This window comes from Symphalangus syndactylus, chromosome 2 (assembly GCF_028878055.3).
Source record: "Symphalangus syndactylus isolate Jambi chromosome 2, NHGRI_mSymSyn1-v2.1_pri, whole genome shotgun sequence".
Taxonomy (NCBI): domain Eukaryota; kingdom Metazoa; phylum Chordata; class Mammalia; order Primates; family Hylobatidae; genus Symphalangus; species Symphalangus syndactylus.
This window is the reverse complement of record NC_072424.2, coordinates 69,519,416-69,537,416: the sequence shown is the minus strand read 5'-3', so window position 1 is coordinate 69,537,416 and position 18,001 is coordinate 69,519,416. Positions and strand designations below refer to the sequence as shown.

Here is an 18,001-nt window from a genome sequence, read left to right as displayed (position 1 = left end):
GTTTTTACTTGTGATGTTTCATGAACATGCAAATATTGGCAAAAATGTCATCCCCCCAAAGACCTTGGGATGCTTTCAGATTTAATAAACCTAGAGGTAAAAAATGCAGCTTGGATTAGATAATTTTTGAAAAGGTTCATTCTACTTTAAATTCATTCACTCATTTAGACCAGCTACCCTGCCATCTACCTTCAACTTCCATCTCATAATTTCTCTTTCACATCCTTTTCCCCACCAAAGCTGCAGCAGCAGGTTCTGAGAAACACTCTCCAATTTTTCATGACCACCATCTGTGCATTCCCTTATACAGCCTGCTGCCATTTGCTTTCTTCCTCAGCAGGACCTGTGCATCTAATTTTTCTGCTAAAATGCAACGGTCCAGCAAAACCCCCACAAGAATGCCACCCTCTGTCTGCTGTGACCAGGACTGGCGATAGTAATAAGTGACCATCATGGTCCTGCTGACTCGGCAGCTGAAACATTCTTGAGCCATTCTCTTCAAGTATTTCCTATATACACACATACACAGTTGGTATAACTGTGATAAGTACCATAAGCATTAGAGACTGAGACCTCTGTTTTTCTATTATATAGATTTCAAAGAGAAATGCTTCTGATCATCTTTCCTATCTTTCCAATCATAGTGACTTCTTGTGTAGCAATCGTATAATTAGATAGCCATACCTGTACAAATCTCAAGAAGGTAAATGGATATAACTTTAGTGTCATTGATTATATTGTCTCTAAACTCGTGACTCAAATTCTCTATTATTATATCTTTGTGCTAAAACAAAAACTCAACCAGAAGCATATTCTTCTCTTATTCCTTTCCCCTTCCTTATTCTTACTCTTCATTCTTAGAAAGATGTTCAACACTTTCTGATTCTCCAAGTAGTATTTTCTCTTACTCCTAAAACAATGAAAAACCCATTTCATAGTAGGTATAAATACATTTCATACGTACAGATATATGTGTTCATGTATATACATAAAGCTTCATATAGATCCATATTCATATACATGACACTGTTCTTCCGTACGTGCCTTAGGAAGCCATTTAAATTATCAAGGAGATTTGTACTGATGCAGGACCACTATAGACACTGGCAAGGGAAGCCCTTGTCAAACCTTGTTTTATAGGGCCTCAAGTGTCACATACCTATAGGAAATAAATGTATTAAAGACTACAGATGCCCCTACTACTCAAGATCAAACAGTCAGCACTGGCAACAACAAAATCTGTAACTCATGACTAAGGGCTTTCAGACTCCAAGGATACACTGTCGTACTTCTTTTGCCCTATTTCTTTCAAACAAAAGGTGACGATGTCAGAATGTCGTGAAGGCTCGTGGCTTCTATTGCTGCCCAATTTAGAGATGGACAGTATTTCAAATGGCAGGGAGAATTGGAGCCGCAGATGTGCTTACCTAAGAAAATTCAAATTAATTAACTTGTCAAATCCCTCTCTCAGATAGCAGGAATGCAAAAGATTTTATCATGACAAGGTATTGTTTCCCGGTGGTGCTGAGTGTCCATTTTCTTGCTTCTATTCACATTCCAGTTCATGGTTCCAGAACACTAAACAATTAGCACATCATGCACATGGCAGCTGAGAAACATTTTGCAGTGTTAAACAATTCTTATGAGTCTTGAATTTGTATGTATGTTGGTGTGGATTTAACAAGCATGCATTGTGAGACCACTTTCTTACAATGTCATCTAGTGGAATGTGCTAGAACGTGAATAGTTTTATGTTTTACGAACATATTATATCAATTTAATTAATTTAATAAAAATTAAAGTTTTTTTCTTTTCTTTTCTTTTTTTTTTTTTTTTTTTTTGAGAGAGTCTTGCTCTGTCGCCCAGGCTGGAGTGCAGTGGCGCAATCTTGGCTCACTGCAACCTCCGCCTCCTGTGTTCAAGCCATTCTCTTGCCTCAGCCTTTCTAGGAGCTGGGATTACAAGCACCCGCCACCACCATGTTTTTTTGTATTTTTAGTAGAGACAGGGTTTCACCATGTTGGCCAGGCTGGTCTCAAACTCCTGACCTCGTGATCTGCCTGCCTCGACCTCCCAAAGTGTTGAGATTACAGGCATGAGCCACCGAAAATTTGGTATGCAATAATTATAATTTATATTTTGCATAGATAAATTCTGAATATTTAAGAGAAAACTTATTGAAAATAGTTTTTGATTTATTACATTTACTTTAATTTACATTATTGATAAATATATTCAAAATGTATACATTTGGAATAAAATTATATTTTCTTGTTAATTTCTTAGACCATTACTACCAATTGAACACTAATTTACTAAAGCCTTTATTATATCAAGATTATTATTTTGCCAAGATAAAGACAAGAAAATTTGCTGACAATGTTATGTAAATACTACAGCTAAATCAAATTTTTCTGATGTTGTCATTATGAAGATATATTTGTCAAAGAAGAAAGATAAAACACTCTGATTTATAAATTGTCACTATTTAGACATAGGATATTTACACTTCTGGTCTTTTTGTTTTTAAAGAATTGTCTATGCACACTATGATTTTTAAAACTGTCTTCAAAGCCATTTTGAAAACAAGTGCTCAACGTTTTGGGGGAGAATTTTTATTGATTAGCAGCCATGAAATCACTCACCATACCTCTGGTAAGCTGCCATCTGAAGAGGCATGAAAAAGTTCTGTGGTGTCTGCTGAGTGTTCTCAGTTAATCTACTCCAAATTATTAAGCCTTCATAATCCTCCAGGACACGTAGTCAGATAAAACTGTAACTGATTTGAAGAAATTCTTAATTGCAGAAATCATCAAGCCTTGGTAAGTATCAGGATCTTCAAAAACACCAGCATGTGGATTTTGGTGAAATGTGGAAGATTGTAGAGTTGGAAATGTGGGTAGGCTGGGAAGGTAAGAGACAGTGACACAGTTGCCCTTTGCTCCAAGCTAGAAGGGGTATTTTTACAATCGTTTTCTAGGATCAACTTTATATTTCACAGATCTAATTATTTTGTTTGCTTATGTTGTGCTCCTGGCTGCATAGCATTAGTCTGTCCTCTGTCATTGCTGGTGGGTCTCCAGAGGGGTGTAAATATTATGGGCTGGTAGTTGATCTGTTACTACCGAAAAGATAAAGATCATTGTAAAGTCCTGTGTAAATGTGAGACACAGACCTAAAGATTATTATTTTATTAAACATTGAAGAAACAATGATAGATGTTAAAGGGAACAGATGCATTCCAAGTGTATAATTATTTTATATTGAAATCGTTATTTTGTATTTGTGACATTTCGTTCACTCATTATACCTCAACATCAAGTCATTTTAAGTTAAAACATGCATGTCTAGTAATGAACATCTAGTAATAAGAGTAGTAATAAGAATAGCCAAATACAGCATGATTTTTGTTGATTTAATACAATAATAACCCGGAGTCCTACAATTTGTGTAGATTTTAAAATTTCTCCTTAATGCAGACTGCTATATTTGAGTTGGAATATTTATCTGTGTGAGAAATAAAGCACACTCTTCTATAAGGTTTGCTTTGTTTTGTTTTCAAAAAAGCTTATTTAATCTTCAGATAAGGGCAATATTCTACAAAATTATAGATATATTCTAGTATATAAGAATAAAGTTGTATACTATTTCTCACAGGAAAATCTTAAAACATTAAAACATGATCTTTGTCAGGTTTTATATCTATAATTAGGGGCTTAGACAAAAATCCAAGGACAGTGACAAATATCATATTTTTACTTTATTTCCTGCCACTACACTCATCTCTTTCTTCAAATAACCTTATTCATCTGCAGTAGCAAATATTATGGTCCTTTTCAAGGTTATTCTCAGAGGTACAGTTTTCATTTAATATGATGTAAATTTATCCTCAAATTCATTTCTTCCTAAAAAAATCTGCAATATCATTATCTTCAAGGTTAAGGAACTTAATTAGCGAGATGGGTGTGGCAGAATGAGCAGAGGAAAAATGATAGAGAAACATTTTTTTCATGTTAAGTAGAATTATTATCTATATAATTTAGTGGTACCTAATCTATGTAACCTGAAATATTTGCATACAGTTTGATTCTTAATTTGCCTACATAAAAATATTGTTAGGGACCATGTTAGGCAAGATGTACAGAAATAGGCTTCTGACCTTTCCACTCCCAAATGAATCTCTGCAATTTTTCAAGACTGAGTACATTTTTTTAACTATTGATAAAAGGCTTTCTTCATTGTAGACCAACATTTATGTCCTCAGTTACACTATAATAGATGGCTTTTTAATTTCAAACACTTATTTTTTTTTTCTTTTTTATGAAGAAAAATATATATTAAAATAGGCTGAAATATTCATCCCAAGATATTGATGGGTCTTATATAGATAATATTTACATGTTATATAATGGTTGGTTCTATTAAATATAACTTGCCATTAGGCCTGCATATTATTTTAAACGTGTCATTATGTTTGGGTTTATTTTAGTTAGCTGCGTATTATTTATTCCATAGTAAATGTTTAGTTCTTCTACAAATACTTTTGCATTCATAAAGTCATAAGTAGAAAGAACGGAGGGGGAAGGGAAGAAGTTAGAAAGCAAAGGAAGGAAGGATGGAAGGAAGAAAGCAAGGAAGGAAGAGGGAGAGGGAGGGAGGGAGGGAGGGAGGGAGGGGAGGAAGGGAGGGAGGGGAGGAAGGGAGGGAGGGAGGGAGGGAGGGAAGGAAGGACGGAAGGAAGGAAGGAAGGAAGGAAGGAAGGAAGGAAGGAAGGAAGGAAGGAAGGAAGGAAAGAAAGAGGTATGAAGAGAGGGAAGGAGGAAAGCTTCAGGGACAATTAATTATATGAATGTGAACCAAGAGGACCAAAATTGCATTTGCAGTCAAAATTCTGGAACTCATACTAGCAGATCTAGGAAGTAATGTTTCACATGGAACACTGCCTGAATCCAGTCTATTTTTCTGGACTTGTCACATAACATACAATTACATCAGTTTGCCTATTTGCCGTCAGTCTCTGTAATTAGCACAAGTTGGTGGATGGTGTTATAGCTTAAAACATGCCACAGTGCTTTTACTTGATTGCCAGCACATCATCTACTTTTCTAACTATCCTGTCTTGCAGACTAAGACACAGAAATATCTCAGTTTTAAAGCTTCACGTCATGTTTTTTGCCCTTTATTATTGTGACCTCCCCAAAAAATAATGCTGTAATTGCTTAGAACTTTAGTGTTTGTAAAATAATCTTTTTTAACATTTGTAACATTATTTAAAAATTTTTTATAAACATTTTATTTTCTAAAATATATAAAAAGATTACATGTGAATTCACATAGCAGTTATTCTAATTATCATTCTTTCCAATGAAGTATATTAAAATATTTTTCAATAGTTATTTTATGAATCTCAACAATACTCAGGTGATACAAATTCGTATTATTGCAAATCCCATTACAAAGAAAATAATAAAGCAGACTGCTTGACTTATACAGTAAGTCAGTCAGTATTGGCATTGGAAGTAGAGGGAAGTCTGTTACTAGAACTACAGCAATAAAGAAATTTACACCATTAATCTAATCATGACGTTGGACCAAACATAACAATATAATCCAGGCCTCTGCCAGTCTTCCAGATTATTGTACACAGATGGAGGGTATTGGATTTGTTAAAAACTTAAGAACAAAATGAGTGGGATTGTTTCTAACAGTACTTATAGATGTGATTTATAAATATTGTTGTGTTTCATACATATTGATGTATAAATACATGTTATTTATGTATTTACACATATAGGTGTACATGACTTATACATATAGATGTGTTAAGCCACTATGCTGCTGAAGTTGAAATCCATTTATGATGTTTTGCACATATCTGACAATATAAATTACATTAAGAACTTCATAATAATGTTTATGTAAATAAACTTACTTTTATGTAAGTTTATTTAAATAAATAAAATAAAGTTATGTAAGTTTATGTAAATAAACTTACTTTTATTTACATATTTTCTATATAGTAAATATGTTTAACACTATCTTCTGAATATGAAGGACCAGTAATTTGTGGTTTTCTCTTGGAAGCATATCTGTGTTCTTAGCATAATATAGCTTGATAAGGTCTTTTAGAACTGTTTCTCAAAACATATACCACTTCTAGAGGAAGAATTTGACTTCAGTAAATTTAATAACCACTTCAAAATAGTAAAAGTTAAAAAGCTATGTAGAGACAAAGGTGTGAAGAGGAATTCCCACCCATACTTTCTTACTTTATATTTTATACAGTGTTCACCCTCAGTGATGACAAACACAGCTGATGAAAAATTAATACAAAGGCTGAATCATGAAGCCAGGAAGTTAAAAGAAGCGGCTATCTTTGAATAAGATATTTTCATCCTCAAATCAAGTCTACCAGGAACATCAAGAATATTTGATATCAGCATCATAATTTTGCATTTTTGAATAAACTTTGTAGTTATATTACTTGTAATACATTTTCCAAAGAAGAAAACTAAACACTGCCAAATGGTAAGATAATAATAGTAAAAGGTACAATCCTATTATTTAAACTAAATTGTGAATATCTATATAAGTAAAAATGTTTGAGCATTTATTTATTTGGTTAGCATTTTCCTATGGAAGTGTATACATTGTTCATATCATGGAGAAATCTCACAGGAAGAACCCCACAATTCTCTTGGTTTTAACCTCCTTATACAGAAATTTAGATTTATATTTTTCTCTTGATTAAAATTATTTTCCCTCAGAATTCAAATTACATATATTTTCACAACTAAAATGCTAACTCACTTTTCTACTTTTTCCCCTTATAATTTATATTTCGGCAGTTTGAGTAATTGGTGTGGTAACTGCCCAATGCAGGCCTCCTGCTGAAATGAGGTTCCTGCTGAAAGAGCCGGGTAGTACCCCAACCACTCACTTCGCCAGTTCACTTTTTTAGCAGACTAATAGCCAAGAGCAATGAGAAACTGCTAAAACTACTAATATCTTCTGCCAAATAAGAAAATTAATCTCCAAAATGCAAAAGGCCTATTTCAAAAGATAAAATTACCACACTAAATATGTTAGAGAATAAAAATACAAGCTACATTTAAAACCATTTTAAAAATAGCCATATTCATGGTGAACATCATGTACTCCTGCTATAAATATAAAAAATCTTCATGATAATGAATTATAAATTGAAAGGGGTTAATTTTTTGAAAAAGCAAGCCTAATAAAAAATAGCTGTTCAAAATTATTCAATATGTATTCTGTATAAAATAATAAAAAAACTTTTTTTGCAATAGGAAAATTTGAAAATCAGACCTTAGCCAAATGTTCAAAGTTAGCATAACTAATAGTGGGACAACTTGAAATTACGCAGCTCATAAAGCAATGCAATATAATGTATACACAATGATGTTTAATCTGAATCTAATTAAGCACTCAGACTTAATTTCTGGTTAACAAGATACATAGGGGATAAAGAAACAAATTAAACAGCACGATGAGAAAATAATCAGATAAAACCCAAACATAGTACATTCCACAAAACAAAAAGGTTTAGGCTGTCCAAAAGACAATATTATGGGAAAAATGAAAAGATAGTTGTGCAGGAGAAATTTAAATACATTTAAGGAACAAGACAATTTAATGCAGTGTGTGAACTTATCCAAGTTTAGGGTGACATATGTAGGCTAAATGGGTTTGGATGATAGAGGACATTAAGGAGTCACTGTTAATTTTTCTAAATTTGATAATGGCATTTTGGTTTTCTAGAAAACTGTATTTTTTGGAGATACATGCTGGAGTATTCAAAAGTGCCATGGCTAGAATGTATTTGTACCTCAAAATTCGTATGCTGAGACCTGAGACTCAAGTTACAGTATCAAAAGATGGGGCCTTTAGAATGATTAAATCTCCTCATGAATGAATTAGTACCCTTATAAAAAAGGGCTTGAGGGAAGTAGCTATGCCCTATTTGTTCTTCTAGCTCTTCTGCTGGGTGAGATGAAAGTGTTCATCTTCTCCAGAGAACACAAGAAGTCCTTACCTTGCAAGCAGAGACCAGGCCCTCCCCAGACACTGAGCTTGGTGGCACTTGGATTTTGGACTTCCAGCCTCCAAAATTGTGAGAAATAAGTTAGTGTTATTTATACATTACCCAGTCGCAAGCATTTTGCTGTAGCAACAGAAACAGACTAAGACAAGGAGTATTATAAGTCTGTAATATACTTACGTAGAGTATGTGTGCGTGTGTGTGTGTGTATGTGTGTATGAGTATGCATTTATATTTTCCAAAATGTTAACTATTGATGGACCTAGATGGAGAATGTACAGGTATTTGTTGTAACATTTTGTCAGCTTTGCTTTTGTTTGAAGATGTTTATAAAACATGTTTAGAAACAAGTATTATATATACATATATATACACACATATATATATACATATATATACACACATATATATATATATATATACATATACAGGTAAGTGAATGTTAATTTCAAAAACATTGCTAAATAAACAAATAATGCTATTCTTATTTCAAAGCAAAAATAATGAAGGAACTGCATAACATTCTATGAGGTGTTAGCCTTGAATCTACAGCCATGTTGTTAAGTATCCCAGTTCCACTGTCTCTAACTTTCCTCCTTACTCTGCTATTGGCGTTGTTCTCTGTGCTGAGATACATCCACTTACTTTTGCCTTCTTCTGAGATGTTGATAGGACAGTTAATCAATATTTCCTATAGTGTAATGAAGCAAATCATCTTCCAGAATCATTTGATTTCATACTTACCACAAAATACTCCAATTTCTAGGTTCTTTTCCAAAGGAAAAACAATGGCTACAAATTTCACACATTTGTCTACATCACTCAGAAGGACTATGCCCCTATTGGAAATCAACAAACTTTATTTATAAGACTAGTTGTGCTTTTGGATCACTTTAATCCTTACAACCCAATGAAATCTGGATTACCTAATGAAATTGATTATATTTGAAAACTTATTGTGGAATTCTGGTGAAACACTCCCCTTTTCTTCCTTTCTGCTCCAAGCATTTATTGAGCACGTACTATGTCTCAGGCATGGTATTAAGAGCCTGATATCAAACTGAAATATTGAGTTATTTATTGATTATTGTCTCACCCTTCTCCTCCTTCTCTTTCCAGACTATTCATTGACCTGTTCAAGTAACATATCTCTCAAGCCTAATTTTAAGTAACCACCTTCCTTTATTACTGTTATGGAAATAAAATACTTTAAGAACCAGAAGCTTTGGGAGGCCAAGGTGGGCGGATCACTTGAGGTCAAGAGTTCAAGACCAGCCTAGCCAACATGGTGAAATCATGTCTCTGCTAAAAATACAAAAATTAGCCTGGCGTGGTGACTCAGTACCTGTAATACCAGCTACTCTGGAGGCCTAGGCATGCAGGAGAATCACTTGAACCTGGGAGGCAAAGGTTGCAGTAAGCTGAGATCAAACCACTGCTCTCCAGTCTGGGAAACACAGTTAGAGTTTGTCATAAAATAAAATAAAATAAAAGGAAAATTTCTTTTGCTGCATTTAACAATAAAATGATAAGAAAACAGGTAACACTCGCTGCTTCCATCAAGAATTACAGTATGTGCCTTACTCCTCAGGCTTTGAGAGAGGGTTGAAAAGGAAGGACTCTTCATGTGGCATGGGGTGTAACCAACAACTGTGTGAGCAAACCCTGGATGGACTGAGAGTCCTGTGCCATTGAAAAGTGGGCAGGCAGACCTTTCGTTTCTGCTCCACAGCATGTATGTGGATAACTAATGTGGCAGGTGTGCTTGGCTGACTAACCAACAGGCATGACTTTCCTTGCTTCTTGGTAACAGAAGTTTAGTTCTGCATTGGACCTCCATGTGCTTTATGGAGAGCTAGTTCCCTCCCTAGACCTACTGACTGGATTATGATTGATCAAAGCCAGTTGCTATAATCCCATTCCCTTTACCAATAATTGATTTTGGCAAGGGCATAAGGAGAAAATATAATCAATGATTCTGTAACAGATATCTTCTGAGGGACTGCTGGGAAAGGTTTTCCTCATGGAGGAAATATATGCAATGAAAGTAACATTCTTATTTTTCTGTCTTGGATGTCATTGTGGTACCTGAAACTGAGACAGACTACTCCTAACCATAAGGAACACACCCTTGAGGGCAAGTCCACATGCTTAGAGAGCAGAACAGGAAGAGGGAAAGGATGTAGTTTCTTGACATCCCTGAACTGTTGAAATAACCAAACTTGGAATTACCCTACCTCCAGAATCATTAATGTGAAATAATAATTTTTTCTTATTTAAGCCATCTGAGTCGAGGTTCATTGTTTGGTTATAAAAGTAACTTAACCGATCTAACTAAGTGAAGGAGGTGAAAAACATTTTGCTGCTCAAAAATTTATATCTTAGGACTTAAACATCATGAAATAATCTGCTATAGACCATGTAGGAAAAAGGAAGTAGTTGGGAAGAAAACAAGACCCATATGTTAGGTCAAAAAAAGACTAAGTGGACTGATCAGTTAGTGAATCCGTATGGGGAGATAGAGCTGAGCAGAAAATCACGGTGTCAAGAGAGGACATTAGTCTGCCAAACCTGAGATCATGTAAAGCACCATGGCTGCCAAGGTGAGATAATGAGGTACCGAGATATAGGAAGATATTAAGATATTCTCATATGCAGGTGACACTCAGTTGCATGGGGAAGCAGGCAGATGCCTATCATCTGAGATCTCAGATCACAAGAAGCAAGTCCTCAATTATCCAACCAGAGTTCCGGGCAGTCTTGCAGTCTATACAGGGGTCACTGGGAATAGATAAACAGGTAAAACTTCTGGGTTGGAAGTGAGGCTTAGATACTCAGTCAATTTGGTAATACAGAAGGATGAATTCTGATTTGGGGACAACGCAAGTTGTTAAATGTCTTCCTTTGAAATGTGATAGGACAGATGAGCAGAAAATCATAGGTATAATATGAGAAAGGTCAGTTATGCTGGGATATTCACTCACATTTTGAAGAATGAGGGATAAAGATCAATACACAAGATGATTGAGGAGATATCATTTACCTGGGCTATGATTAGGAAATGGACTTTGTAGTACCATACTGTGCTGGGGATGATAGACACAGTATTCAAAAATGTGCTGGATGGGGTAGTGGGGCTTTCTTTGATCATGTCTGAATACATCAGAAGGTGTCTGGCTGTCAGGAAGTGAAGAGACTGAAAGAAAGACAGCAATCCTGGACCTGAGTCCATCTGTTGGCAACAGAGGAAGTTATGTCTATTCTCACAATAAGGCAAAACTATGTCAAGCCTTATAGTCCCATACAAGTGCTCTCTATGAGATCCAGAGGCTTAGCCCAGTTACTGCCCTAAAAGTCACAGCAGTATCGCAAGTTCCTGTATACTTTACTGGCAGAAGTAGATATTGGGTCCAATTGATAATAAAAGGGATCGAGGAAACAATGCAGAAGCTCCACAAACATCAATGAGCCACTAAGTTCGTGCCTTAGAGGCTGCGGGGGACGTAATATTGATGGCATGTCGGGGTGGCATATCATCTTTGCTTGTGTAGATTCAGAGCTCCCTCAAGAGGACTTGCAACTGTTTTTCGAAGACCTGGGTGGGGCGGTGGGGGGTGGGTCAGTGGAGGTAGTGGTGAGGAGCTGAAACAGACAAAAGCTGCGGTAAAGGGAGCTGCCACAATGACTGGTGCACTTTTCATCCTGAGTTCCTAGCAGATTGTCTGGCACACAGCAGGTGTTCAATAAATAATTATTGGATGCATGATTCAATTAATCAAGGACGTTTGGTAGCATGTGATGATCTAAGAGTAATATTTCACAATGAGAAGTCCAAGTTGATTGCTGTGTTCCACAAGCTGACCTTAAGTTTCTTGGCCACTGTATCTTCAACATTTTAAACTGGCCATATTTCTTATTTTATGAAATGAAATAAATGCTAATGTGCTAGCAAGGGAATGTAAACAAGTGTTGTTAGACAAATTCAATGTGACTAAAAAGGAACTGTAGCAGGTGGATGCAAGTGAGCCCAATTAAGATATATTTGCTTTTGTGCCACAGATTCTATGCTTTTCCAAATAGAACTGTTAGATGCTAAGCAAATGGGGACTATTTTTGACTCATACTTTTTTTTTAATCTGTGGGAAATATATTTTCTCATCGATATTTTCTGCTGTTCTCTGTTCAAACTTCGCTTTTGTAATGCTTCCTTTAAAGACTTTTTGTTCTTTCTCATTTTGCGCCATTGTTTATGCTGAATTTGTTGTTGTTGTTTTTGCATTTACATTCCACAGAGAAATGGTACTTAACAGCATAAAATCCCAGAACTGCATCAGGATAAAAGAGGTGATTTATAAACACATAATAGTCGTTTTTGATACTTTTCATCATTAGTCAAGCTGAGAGAACAAATTGGAATTTGAGCTTCTGGTGGGCTTTCTGAAGGGATCCTCAGATAAATGTAGCCAAAGATAAAAGATAATTCCAATTAAAAGATAATGGATATTACGCACAATTACGGCTGTGGCCAAGTGAAAACACTTTGAAATTAAATGTCTTTGCCAGAGAAACCACAGTGTTAAATAAAATAATCAACAGGAATTTATTTCTACTTTCTTTGCTGAATCTACTCACAGGCTCATTCCCTATTGTGGTAGGAAGTTAAAATTCTGTTAAAATAAAAGGAAACAAAACTTCCAAAGCTAGAATAAAGGCTAGAAGTTAAACGGACTCTTCACATAATATCATTAATTGCATTTGTGTCTATTTAATTTTGATTGTTCAGAACCCCAAACCAGAAGCCTTCTGCATAGTACATAGCATTTCACCCTGATAACAATTCCTCTCTAAATATTCCATGTGCACTTTACCTTAGCTAAATATCTCATGTATTGGGAATTATGACAAAATATGCTATGGAAGAAATGATGGGGTTATCAGTTTAAATGATATACTATCATGCGCCAGTTCACAGGCCAATACCTGAGACTCACAGAATTGTGAAAAAGAGAGGAGAGCAAAATTAGAATAACAAAATGAGTAAAACAAGTGTACCATTACTTCAGGCAAAATCAATACAGTCTATGAGTCGCTGAAATGAATGTGACCAGTGGAGATCTTAAGAAAATAATTTTACAACTGTCTTTCTTCCTTGATAGCATGTTGAATATCTGATGTTACAAATGGTAAAATGAGACTCCTGTAGTTTCATGGGAAATTTGTTATTTTAGCATACAGTTTCACCAAAAAAAAAGCAAAAACAGAAATATGTAGATGAAATAGAGTCAGAGATGATCATGAATTATCACCTCATGTTTGATTCAACATAAAATCCCACAATCTTCTCAGTCTTCAAGGCAACTTAATCCTCTGTCCCATGGATCTTCTCTATGTACCAGGTGAACAATTTTAACCCTGCAACTCTGTGGCTAGTAGCTGCAGTTTATCAAGTTGTCATCATAGAAAAATAAGTCAGATCACTCAGCATCTTTTTTCCCCCCACTATTAGGGCACTGATGCGTCAGGTAAATAATATGAGGGGCTGCTATGTGGCAGTATGCCTATTAATTTCGTTTCATTGTTTTTGTTCAGTCTCCCAATTTCAAAATACATGGAATGGGAGAGAGGATTTGAAATTAGAGCTGGCTATCAAGACACTCCCCAAATTGGGCTTGGGGGACATTTTGGGACAGGGTACAATAGGGCCCCTAATGTTTATTGCTCCCACTGCAAAGAATATAATTAAAGCCCATTAATGTTTATTGCTCCAGCTCTGAAAGAATACCATTAAGTCAGATACATCACCTGATGGCATCCTCATCAAGCCACACTCCGTGAGCACAGATGGGACATTATGTAACACAAAGAGAGTGGGACTGCTCACCAGGCTGCATTTGGAAAATAGTGTCAGGAACCTTTCTTTAAACAAATCCTATAACATGATAATGTGGCAGCCTACCGCTCCCTCCACCACCATCCTGGACACTCCTTGGCGGCCTGAATACAATTGCGTTAATATTCATGATTCATGGTCTACAAAACAAAGAAAGAAAGAAAAATGAAGAAGAAGGAGAAGAAAAAAAAAATCCACCACCCCCTGTATGCTCTGCTGTATTAGTGTGCCTAATGAGAATGAATTAAAACCCAGCTGAGATATGACCCTAAACTTTTGCTGCCTCTTAACTGTCAATTTGACTTTCCATAGCACTGTGATCAACTGCATTCTAAGTGGAAGTTGACACTGGCTCAACTTTCTGCCAATGCAGGTAAAATAGAATGGGAACTGCCTGAAACTCAATGCTGACGTAACCCAGTTCTGCACCATTACCCATAATCTGTGTCTTCAGTTCTGTGCAGCTCCAATTTCATTTCTTTAATAGCATGGGTTTTGATAAGAATCTTCCTTTCCCTCCCCCTCCCATTGCCAAGTTCCCTTTGTGGTGTCATTGCCAACTTCCCACACAATGCAAGTTCATTTCTCTAAGAAATTCCCATCAGTGGTCTTTAATAGCAGGTTAATGGGCTGTTAAATCTCAAATTTTCCAGAACGATTTTGTTACCAGGAGCCTTCCTCCTATTTCTGGTGTGGTCAATAAGAGGCTTGTTTTAGAGGCACTTAATGCTTCACACACTAAGGGGATTGTGCCCCAAATCAGACAAAACAAGAGATACTTTTTATTCCCTTATGATATCAACACCATTTTAGTAGAATATCTGTGGGTCTGTTTGTTATTCCTACATAAATCAATAAAGGCTCTGAAAAATACAGGAATCTTTGCCAGCTGTGCGCTTACAAATATTAGATGAGAGGGTTCACAGACAGCAGATCATCCATAAGCTGATTCTCAAACCTGTGTTGTCATATGCTTCATGACTTGCTTCATTATCTGCCACTGCTACTTTATGTTGGCTATTTCTTTCTGAACCTCTCATAAACAAAATCCTTAATGATATATAGCTCAAGTGAATTCATTTACCAAAAAAATAAAGTGCAGAGCAAGGTTATTTATAAACCAGAAACCCAGGTGCCTTGCTGCAGGATTTCTGTGAAGTGAAACAGCCTGCTGGAGTTTTTCACAATTTTGAAGTGAATAGATGCTATGGATAATTAAAAATTCAACAAAAGCAGATTATAGATTCATTTTCTCTAATGATTTTTAAGAAGGGTAGGTAACTATAAGAGCTATGATAATTAGAATGGGTGGCAAATAATAAATGACACAATACAGCACTTTCTATGTGTACACTTCTTGGTCTTATGCTTTTTGTTAATACTTCATTATACTAAAATAATTTATCACACTTTATTATTGAATGTTTAAAACAAGTGTTTTTATATGCCAGTGCTTAACATTTATATTAAGGAACTTACGTACAAGTTTTATAGACATAATATTATTTCCTTCTACTTGACTACTATACACATATCATCATTTATTTAGGATAAAATGGATGTTCTTATTCTCTAGAAACTTAAAATCTTGTACGAGAAAATTTTACAAGTCACAGATGACTAAAGTACAAAATTAAAACCTCAAACAAATTTGAGACATCATTTTTCCCCTTTTCATTGTCTTGTTAATAAATGAGGTATTGTTTAGGGTCTTGCCAATAGTCAGAGAATAGGCAGAAAAGTATGACACAAGCATAATAGAAGAAGATTTCTCGTTTACATAAGAGATCAAAGCAGGTCAACATATTGCATATAGAGATTCAAAGATCTCTGAATGCAAGATGAAGATATTTTTCATCTTATGGATCCACCATCCCTTAAGGCCTCATCATTTGCATCTATTTTACAAAAGGGGAAGGGGATTGTGCATATTGTATGCCTGCTTCTTAAAAGCTTTGAAACAGAAATAGCGCATATCACTTTCACTCACATTCCATTGGTTAGAACTCAATAGCAAGGATACAACTAACTGTAAGAAAAGGCAGGAAATAGATCCTAGTTGTGACCTGAAAAAAAAAGAAAATTAATTCTAGTGAAGAGCCAGCTAGTGCTTCTATTTATGGTTAAAATATTGTAAAATTAGAAAACTCTGCTGGATCACCTCTAATTAACCCTCTAAATAGGACTCCTTGAAGTAGGAAACTAAAAGTTCTTTAAAAGTGAGAAGACAAGAGAAATTCCATGAAGAGCAGACCAGGAGTTGAAATCTGAGTGTATAATAGTACAAATAAAGTATAATACAAAATTTAATTACACACCTTGGGAAGTATTAGGGAGGAAAAGGAAGTAAACAGTGGGGAATATTCAATACTGTGTTGTCTGGGTATGAACGGCAGAATGACAATGTTGTGTTGTCAGTGAGGGACTTAGTCCCTAATGATCATAATTAATATGACTGAGAAGTAGCCTCTCACCAGAATCATCCTTAATAATTCATTCGTAGCAGTATAGTCTTTTTTTAGCATGTGCCTCTAAACTCTTCCACCCTCCACTCATTCTCCAGTTTCAAAGTCACTTCTACATTTTTAGATATTTATTTTAGCAGCATCCCACTCTTGTTACCAAAATCTGTATTAGTCAGACTTATCCATATATTAATATATATAGAAGATATTTATTACAGAAATTGGCTCAATGTGGTTATGGAGGTTATGAAGTCCCACTATTTGCTGTCTGAAAGAGGGAAAACCAGGACAGCTGATGGTGTAATTCAGTTTGCGTCTGAAGGAGACTGAGAATTGGGAGGCTGATGTTATATATCCCAGTCTGAATCCAAAAGCCTGAGAACTCAGAACACTGATATCTGCAGGCAGGCAGGAGAAGATAGACATCTCAGATCTAGCAGAGTGAGTGAATTCAACTTTCCTTTCCTTTTGCGCTATTCAGGCTGGTGGATAGCTGTGGATTATGCCTATCCACATCAGGGAGGACCATATACTTTACTCAGTTTACCAATTCAAATACTAATTTCTCCTGGGAAAACCCTCACAGGTGCACCCAGAAATAATGTTTTCCCGGCAATCTGGGTATTCCTTAGTTCGTGCGAGTTGACAAATAAAATTAACCATCATACCCACAGAAAAGTAATTTTAAGAAGAGATATTGGAAAATGAGTCATATTTATTGATAGTCATTATGAGATGTGGTTTTGCCAGTCAGTAACTAAGTGGAGACAGAAATCACTGAAAGAGATAACACCACAAACTTGAAATGGCAGAATGCTGAGAGGCATAAATGTAAACGTGGAAGGTCCTAATGGTGATAAAAGAATGAATCCACCAGGAGAGACTGCTACCACAAATATGGCAGTGGGGAGCAAGAAAAAAAAGTCAACCCCACATTTGGATATTTGGGTTGAAAAGAATATACTCTATTGGAGACAGCTGTGAGGAAGGAAGGCTTGTTAGGGGCAATTTCTTTTGCCATATTACTGAAAACAGAATTTGGAAATGAAATTTAAAATCTATGACAATGAAATTTAGGACTCATTTCATATTTCTGTTGACAAAGGTAGTGGATAAAACAGTAAGTGCAGGATAAACATTTTAAGTTAGATGTAATAGACTATGTCTTAACTCATTTCTCTAAGAACTCACAAAATGAAACTTACTAATAGAGATGGCATTGCCTTAAGAGAGGAAGATGGCCAGGCACGGTGGCTCTCACCTGTAATCCCAGCACTTTGGGAGGACGAAGCAGGCTGATCACTTGAGGTCGGGAGTTCAAGACCAGCCTGGCCAACATGATGAAACCCGTGTCTCTACTAAAAATACAAAAATTAGCCAGGCGTTGTGGATCACGTCTGTAATCCCAGCTACTCGGGAGGCTGAGGAAGGAGAATCGCTTGAACCCAGGAGACTGCACTCCAGCCTGGGGGATAGAGCAAGACTCTACCTCCAAAAAAAAAGAGAAAGATAACAAGGAAAAACAAGATATACATCCATAAGCAATGTTTTTGTCTTTAAATCTATTCCCAAATCATAACATTA

General features: G+C 35.8%; 1 long non-coding RNA gene across 1 annotated transcript in view; it reads left to right on the top strand.

Annotated features, from left to right (window-relative positions):
- The window catches only part of LOC129462937 (uncharacterized), a 29,955-nt gene extending 15,754 nt beyond the window's left edge, over positions 1–14,201 (top strand). Inside the window, exons 3-4 of the long non-coding RNA XR_008650990.2 lie at positions 6,286–6,528; positions 13,831–14,201. This is a non-coding gene — a long non-coding RNA (uncharacterized lncRNA). The remainder of the gene's footprint in view (positions 1–6,285; positions 6,529–13,830) is intronic.
- The last annotated feature ends 3,800 nt before the right edge of the window (positions 14,202–18,001 follow it).